The sequence below is a fragment of the Amblyraja radiata genome, chromosome 26, assembly GCF_010909765.2.
Source record: "Amblyraja radiata isolate CabotCenter1 chromosome 26, sAmbRad1.1.pri, whole genome shotgun sequence".
In the NCBI taxonomy this organism is placed as follows: domain Eukaryota; kingdom Metazoa; phylum Chordata; class Chondrichthyes; order Rajiformes; family Rajidae; genus Amblyraja; species Amblyraja radiata.
The window spans coordinates 26133487-26142160 of NC_045981.1; positions in this window are offsets into that span (position 1 = coordinate 26133487).

An 8674-nucleotide genomic window follows, 5' to 3' on the forward strand; every position below is an offset into this window, starting at 1 on the left:
AATATATCAGATACTTACATCATTAACAACATTGACAGATTTTTGGAGATGGAAATATATTAGTTGTTGGTGACACACTGATGTTATACGTCTCTCTAGTCGAGAGACAAACAATCAAAAGACTCAAGAGTCAAGTCAAGAGTGTTTTATTGTCATATGGCCCAGATAGAACAATTAAATTCTTATTAGCTGAGGACAATGAGGGCAAATTCCTCTTTTAGTATCAAATTTATACGTGCTGTTCAAAATAAAGTTTGAACATAGACATTAAAGTTGAATGAGCTACTCTGTGGAGTATGCTACTGCACAACATGAAGTCATGCACATTTCTTTGAAATGATGAACTCCAAGAACTTGTTTGCACAAAAACTAACCCGAGACAAATAGAACAATAGTGGGGTTGATATTCCCAATGAATTTTGGAATGTTGAGAGAAGAAGCCAATTCATCCCATCTTGCCTGCTCTGCTATTCAATTCAGCCATGGACAACATGCTTCACATTTCTTGTAACCTATCTGAAGATGATCAGCAGACCTCAATCCTGAAATCACCAGCTGATTCCCAACAGTACCAGGTTTTCACCTCCTTTTATGGGAAAAAGTCTCTCAACCACTGAACGGCTTTTTCTCTAAGTTTAGCTTGTATTCTCTCATTCTTGATTGCCACACAAGAGAAAATAATTCCCTGTAGGCACCCGTTTTCTATTTCATTTGTTCACCGATCAATCACTTTCAAGGTTCATGTAACCTGCTCTCCGCCTCCTTTTGGTTCCGGGAGCAGTTAACTCCAGCAGATTGATAAAGCAACTTTGCTTTTATGGCGCGTGGCCTCACTGCTCCCTCTGGGACCATAACAAATAAGAGCATCATGATCAGTAAAAGCTTGAGCAACTCAGCGAGATCACTTCCCTGTTTGTCCTCTAACCGTTGCCAACCCCATCTCTCCCTTCCCCGCGTTCCCTCAGCAGACCCACATCAGTCTATGTCCACTCCAGTAAAACATCTCCCTCATCACTCCATCCTTCCACATTTAAATTCCCAGCTGTTAGTCTCTGGACCACAACATGAGGGTATTTCTCCTGAAAACTATTGATCTTCGAAATCATCACAACCATACCCTCTCATCTAGTTTGAATAGACTTATCTTCATTAAGAATATCACTCTCTCTCTTTCTCTCTCTCAATGTAGCGATTTCACTGATGACCTTCCCGTCAGATTCTATTCCCTTCAATTCATTGGCAGGTTTACTTCACCTCCTTAATTTCCCTTTGAAGTTGGAGGCAAGGTCTTTGTGAGGGAAGTTCACCTCCACATGTGGTAACATGCTAGAAAAATTCCAGAAGCTTTTTTAAAAACAACCAAATTGCTATAATTTGAGATTGACTTGTGGGCTAGAGGAGAAAAGGATGGCACATTCCTTCCCTTGAGCCTTATGGTTCTTTAGTGACATTTTCAAAGCTTCACGGCCAACCTCAGTAATGCTAGATATTCCTCGTTTCCATGGTTTGATTTCATGGCTCTGGAACACAAATCTTCTTTCCGAATTACTAGTCCAATAACAATCATAATGTTGCTGTCCCTACACACTGGTAAACCCTTCATTTTACCTTTTTAATTAAAAAAAGTTGTCCCTTTTCCCACTCAACGTAAATTTGTGCTCATCCAAAACTCTGCCACTCTTTTTAATATTAATTTTTCAAGCTGGATTTTATTGCCCAATCCAAGCAGTCATTGAGATTGTGTTGGAGAGCCACCTCCTTGAACTGCTGCAGTCCTTCTCATGAAGGTGCTTCCATCATGTTATTGGGTAGGGCATTCCAGGATTTAGACCCAGAGATAATGACGGAACCGTGATATTTTTTCAAGTAAGACTGCCGTGAAAATTTAAGAGGAATATGCAGACAATCGTGTTTTCATCTCACTTCTATTCATGTCCCTTTTGGTAGGAGAGGTCATGGGTTTGTGAGACAACTGTCGGAGTATCCCAGGTAACAGCCTGCATTCCTTCTCCTTTTTGTGTCCATCTTGTTACAAATGTCGACCTCGCTGTTATCGTCCGTCCTGAAAAGGACGCAAGCTTCCGAAGACAATCAGTAGAAGCCATCACTTGTCGCAATAGATGATGGTGGTAGCAGAATTAGCACAGGATACTTCCAGTTTCCAGCTCCGCGACGTGGACGCTTCTGCTATGGGGCCACAGCCTGCATTGCATTCTATAGACAATATACTCAACAGTCACTCTGCACCAGTAGTGGAGGGAATTAATGTTTTGGCATCATGTCATGAAAGAAGATGCTTTGTCCTGGATGGTCATAGAGTCATACAGCATGGAAACAGGCCCTTTGGCCCAACTCATCCATGCAGACCAAGATGCCCATCTAAGCTCATCCAATTTGCTTACGTCTAAGCCCAAATGCTGTTGTACCTGCCTCAGCTACTTCTGGTAGCCCATACCATTTACTCACCATCCTTTGTGTGACAAAGATTCTCTTAGGCTCCCAATTAAATAGTTTTAAATTGAAACAATGCCCTCTAGCTCCTAAATGTAAATATCACCAATAATCTATCCTGGACTAACTACATTGAGGCTATGGCCAAAAAAGCATACTTCCTATTTCCTCAAAAACTAGGGAGGTTCGGCACGTCCCCACCAACTGTCACTAACCTCTGCAGATGAACCGAGAGAGCATACAATCGAGTTGCATCACAACTAGGTTTGGGATCAGATCGTCCCACAATGTAATAAATTGCAGAACTTTGTGGATGTAGTCCAGTCCATCAAAACATACCAGACGCCATGCCTCGGGAAACCAGCCAACATAATTGTGGACATTTTTCACCATGGTCATTCCCTTTTCTCCCCTCCCCCATCGGGCAGAATATACAAAAGCTTGAAAGTACGTACATACCACCAGACACAGGAACAGCTTTTTCCTCTCAGTTATCAGGTTACTGAATGGTCCCAATCTTCAAACCTACCTTCATTGCTGATGCTGGACTTTTTCTCTTTAACTGTGATGCTATAATGCTGTATCATTATATTCTGCACTCTGGCATTTTTCTCTTTGCACTGTTTGCATCTGTTGTACCTATGTATGACTTGATTGTATTCATGTATAGGATGGGCTGATTTAATTGGATTTCATGCAAACAAAAGATTTTCACTGTACCTCAGTACACAATGCAAAAATCAACCATAACCATTACCACGGGAAAATGACTGCGCATTCATCCTCCTATTTCCCTCATGATTTTATCCAACACTGTAATGTCACCTCTCAGCCTCTTGCACTTAAAGGAATAAAGCTCTAGGCTGCTCTCAACCTCTCAATATAACTCAGGCCCTCAAGTCCTGGCAACATTCTTGTACTTCTTCTCAGCACTCTTTCCAACTTGATGACATCTTTCCTATTTCAGGATGACCAACACTGAGCAGAACACTCCCATGAACACCATCACCACTGGTGTTTAGTTTCTTGAGAGTTGCCACTGCACGTAACCAAGCAGGTGAAGAGCATTGGAGTTATATACTCATAAAGCGTGGAAACGTGGCCCTCCAGTCCGATGTGCATTTACTCTATCTATTCCCCTCATGATCTTATACACCTCTAAAAAATCACTCCTCATCCTCCTACGCTCCAAGAAATAAAGTCCAAGCCTGCACAACCTCTCCCTATAGGCCCTATAGGCCCACGACCTCCCTATAGGCCTAGCAACTCATTCTACGAAACTATATAGAGTAGAGATCAATTCTTCTACTCTTTTCCCATGTGATAGATCCAGCAGCCAAGGAATCTAACTGTTAAAGGCAGGGCAGTTGTGAATAAGAGTTGGGATATCATGTCGTAGCTGTTGTATGATATTAGACAGTGCTATCATTATATATTTGTTAAGCCACACTTGGAATTTCATGTTCTGATCAGGACACAATTGAAGGGATGTGGTAGCACTGGATCTGCTGTAATTGCTCTCACTGGAGGACATGACACGGATGGGTTTATAAACATTTTTTGTGGGTAGACAGGGTAGATGGTCACAGCCCTTTTCCAAAGGTAGAGTCATAGAGTTAGTTGTACAGCATGGAAAGAGGCCCTTTGGCCCAACTTGTCTATGCTGTCCAAGATGTTATTTTAAGCTAGTCCCATTTGCCTGTGTTTGGCCCTCTAGTTCTTGATTTCCCTACGCGGAAAAACACCAGAGACAATTTACAGAAACCAATAACCTACAAACCTGCACCTCTTTGGAATGGGGGAGGAAACCAGAGCATCTGGGAAAAAACGATCCAGTCACAGGGAGAACGTACAAACTCCGTACAGACAGTACCCATAGTCAGAATCGAACCCGGGTCTCTGGCGCTGTAAGGCAGCTACTCTACCGCTGCACCATTGTGCTGCCCCCCTCGAACTGTGCGAGCGTATCTGTGCTTCTTCAGATTGTTGCATCTCAGAGGAACGTTTATCAAATGTATCACTGGAGCATCCAGCATCCAGACTTCCAGGCTTCTCTCATCTCCACCCTCCCGCCATGTGCCTCATTGACCAGGGGGAAGAACTGGTCCCCCCTTGTTGCATGCATTTTCTCCACAAGCAGAGTGCAGCTGCTGTGGCTATGCCTCAAACTACTGAGCTGCCAAATCTTTTTTAATTGCACTAATACAGAAGAGGTGCCACCAGGAATCACATAAGCCCCGGTTTACCACTTCTTCCTGCGTGTCACACTGAACATCGGCCAATTTTGTGATTTATTATATGATTTGATGATGTGTTTCAACACACCATAAACCGGTGAAATTCAATTTCCAGGCAACATTTATCTCCTGAATTAAAGATGTTACAGAATTCCAAGAGGGGTCTGATGTTCATTGAAATGATCTGAAGCAATGCACATTAGTGGAAAAAAATACAGAAATAAATTCTGCACAGCTGCACGCCTGAAAGCATTTGAGAAGGCCCTACGCATAATAATTTTACAAGGGACTCAATCCCAAGGGAGAAAGGAGATTTTGTACAGGGATACCAAATGCCTATTGTTAGAATGAAAATAAATAACAAAATTATAGACACAAGGAATTGCAGATATTGGAATCTTAAGTAAAACACAAAGTGCTGGAGAAACTCAGCGGGTCAGGCAGCATCTCTGGAGGATGTGGATCAGTAACGTTTCAGCTCATGATCCTTTCTCTGACCGATGATATATACTCAAGAGAATTATTCTCTTCTTGATCAAATGTCCAATAGTCATCTTGAGACGAGCTCTGAGGGGGACCTTTATTACTCAGAGAATAATTACCCGAGAGTGGTGGAAGACGTAGATTCACTGACAGCAATGAAGAAATCCAGGAAAACTTTGAACCTTTACTGTCATCGGAAGAATAAAAACAGAAAGTGATTGAAATACTGCAGGTCTGGCAGTGTCAACGAATTCAATTGCATAATGTTACTTTATTCAGAGCTACATAAATGAGGATTGATTACTTCCAGTGTGGAATGCAACGCAGAAATGGGGCATTTTCTACATTTGGATGCTCTGAGGTTTTTGGCAATGCCTGCGCTATAGCACTTTAGAGCCTTTCCTACAGGTGATGTAGGAGTACACTCCTATGTCACCACTAGGGAATCACCCTCAACCAGTGCCACTGTGCATCTCCAGCTAATAGCACTTTGGGTAAGAGTTTTAGACCAGGCGACCATGAAGAAGGAGGCACAGAACCATACAGTGGTGAAACAGGTCATTAGGACATCCACATTGACACTGAACAGAGGGTACCCATCTGTATTCATTCTAGCTCCCACCACCCGACTTGTAGCCTTTTATGCCTAGGAAATTCAAGTACTAATCTAGACAATTGCTGTCAGTAAGTCTGCATCTTCCACCACTCTCAGGTAACTATTCCCTGAGTGAAAAAGGTCCCCCTCAGCGCTCCTCTCAAGTCTCTTACTGTTTAGCCTAAATCTATATCCTCTAGTTTTATCTAACTCTGATATGAGGAAATGTTTCCTGCAGTCTACCCGAGCTGCTCATTAATTGACGCACCTCAATCGTGTCTACTCTGAACCACCTTTGTTCCAGAAAAAAGCGGACCTAGAAGCTGTATGACTCCATATGGGCCTAGCTTAGATAGGGCATTTTGGTCAGCATGGACAAGTTGGGCCGGTGGGACTGTTTCCATGCTATATGACTCCATGATTGTCCAGTCTCTGAAAGTTATCAGAGGTTACCACACTCATGGAGCTTATGGCTGGAGACTCCGGAGGGATCCACACTCCTTTCCCATCCACTCTGAAGATCAATGTCTCCATTGGCTCAGTTTTGGCATGGTTGTCACCACGGTAGATTTCAGCCATGAATCTGCCTGTGGTGTCTCATCCCATCCAAGTCAGAATCATTGACTCCAGCCATAGAGTCATTCCAAAGAGGATTAGGGAGGTGACTGACATGATAATCCAGAAAAGGGGGAGCGTCCTTTATTTTTAATTTTGGAAATTAGGTGGGGCTGAACGAGTATGGTCTTGGTCTTCCCTTCCCCATTCTGGAGCCCGTCACAGGTTGCGTGAGATGCCATCGTCTCAGTCTCCAATGACGCTTGAGCAGAGGAGTGCTCTTCCCTAGTTCCCTTGACACTCCTGCTGCCAGCACAGAAAGATTAGCAGCACTGAGGGAAAGAGCAAGGACGTGCCACCAATCGATATGCTCCTTCACAGAAAGATGCAACACGGTAGGCTGAACTTTTCTCTGTGATGCAACAATCTGAAGCATCACGACCTGAAATGTCAGCTATCCATCTTCCCCAGAGATGCTGCCTGACCTGCTGAGGTACTCCAGTACTTTGTGTCCTTTTGTGTGAATTAATCAAGATTTGTGGGCAGTCTACAACCCAGCAGTATGAATATTGATATCTCTCTTTTCAAGAAACCTTGCATCCCATCTCTCTCCATCCCTCCCCATCCAAATCATTGTACCAGTTTCAAAGTCATCTTGTTGACTTGCCTGTAACTCATCTTCACCCAGCCCACTGCTAACAATGGCCTGCTTCTTTTATCGTTGTTTTTAAAAAAAGGCATGTGCTTTACCTTGTTTTCCTCTGGTCATTAAGTCTATGAAGCATGTCAAAATGATATCACGTGGTCCTATTGCTATGGCAACAGATGGTTGCCTGTCCAAGCAGCAATTCATCAACTTGTCGGCAATGTATATGTTTTTTGCAGTCAAGACTAAGTGAATATAGATGCTCAGGATCTGTGCACAGGAATGAACAGCCCCCAGGGCTGCCCAAGTGGCAACAGGTTTAGAGAGAAGGCTGGAGATGCAAATATCTTCCATGCCAGGGTTTTTTTGGGCTCACCTGGATCATAGGCTGATAACCTGCCCTGTTACCAACAGCCAACCTTCATATGCCTTGTCTTGCAAACGATTGTTCAGTACAGTGGGCCAAAGCCTTCTAAACAGAGTATTTCCTTGCATTTCAACTTTTTTTAAAAACTTCTTCAAGGTGCACTTAAAACTTTGTTTGCAACCACTCTGGGAGAAGCATGGATTAATCCTTATATACACATTTGCTTAATTTACTTTGAGTATTTGACCTCAGGCACAGTTTAAATTACATCTGCTTTGAATTTGGAGGCCACTCATTTGCAATGAGGGATACATGAGAGAGGGGAGGAGAAGGGTGAATGTGGAGATGCTAGACGAACAATTCAGAGTCCATGTGGGAGCACAGGCCCCCATTTTCTGTGGGCAGGTGGGGTGGCGCTGGCGGTCTCAGGCTTGCCATAGCAGCTCACTCTTGGCCTAAAAGCAGACGGATTGGCAGTCATAGGCTTGTCCTGGCAGCTCAGTCTTAGCCCCAAAGAGGAGGCACTGGACATCCCAGCCTGTCCCAGCAGTTCAATCGTGGCCTTGAAGATTAGATACTAGCAATCTCAGGCTTGTCCCAGCAGTCTTGCCCCTCGAGTGTTGAAGAGACCCCTAGGTTTGTGGGCATGAGCTCAACCCCGGTGTAGTCCCTGAGCCCTGGCTATAGCGAGTGTTTATGCTCTTCCTTCTGTTTACTGTCTGTCTGGGTTGGGGTCCCACCTCCAGGGTGGAGTAGGGCGTTTGGACATGCAGGGACACCGAGCCATGGCTCATATGGCTTGGGCTTGCTCGGTGCAGTCAACATATGTCCAGGGAGCTTGTTGTGCCACTGCGCACTAGCCCTGAGCCGGCAGGCTCCATGGATAGCCTCCATCTCTACATGGTCCACTACTTCCTTCAGTGTATGTCGGAGGGGCTGGATCCAGCGAGTGGTGAGTCTCCTTAGTTGGGCCAGCTCAGCTTGGGTGGTTTGTTAAGGTGGGATGTCCACTTATGAGCTGTGTCGCAAACATAGGGGAGAGGCTGAGATGGTGCAGTACTTCTGTCTTGATGGTGTCGTAGTCAGCAGCCACCACATGGGGTAGCAAAAAAATAAGCCAGCAGGGCTTCCTCACTAAGATACGGAGCTAAGATGTGCATCCAATTCTGCCGCTCCCACCATATAACCATATAACAATTACAGCACGGAAACAGGCCATCTCGACCCTTCTAGTCCCTCGTCTCTCATCGGCTAATTTGAATGTATTTAAATATACTTCCATGTCATGCTGCTTCATAAGCTTAGAGAGAAGCCCCTGGGCCATGTGTACGCTCCCATCC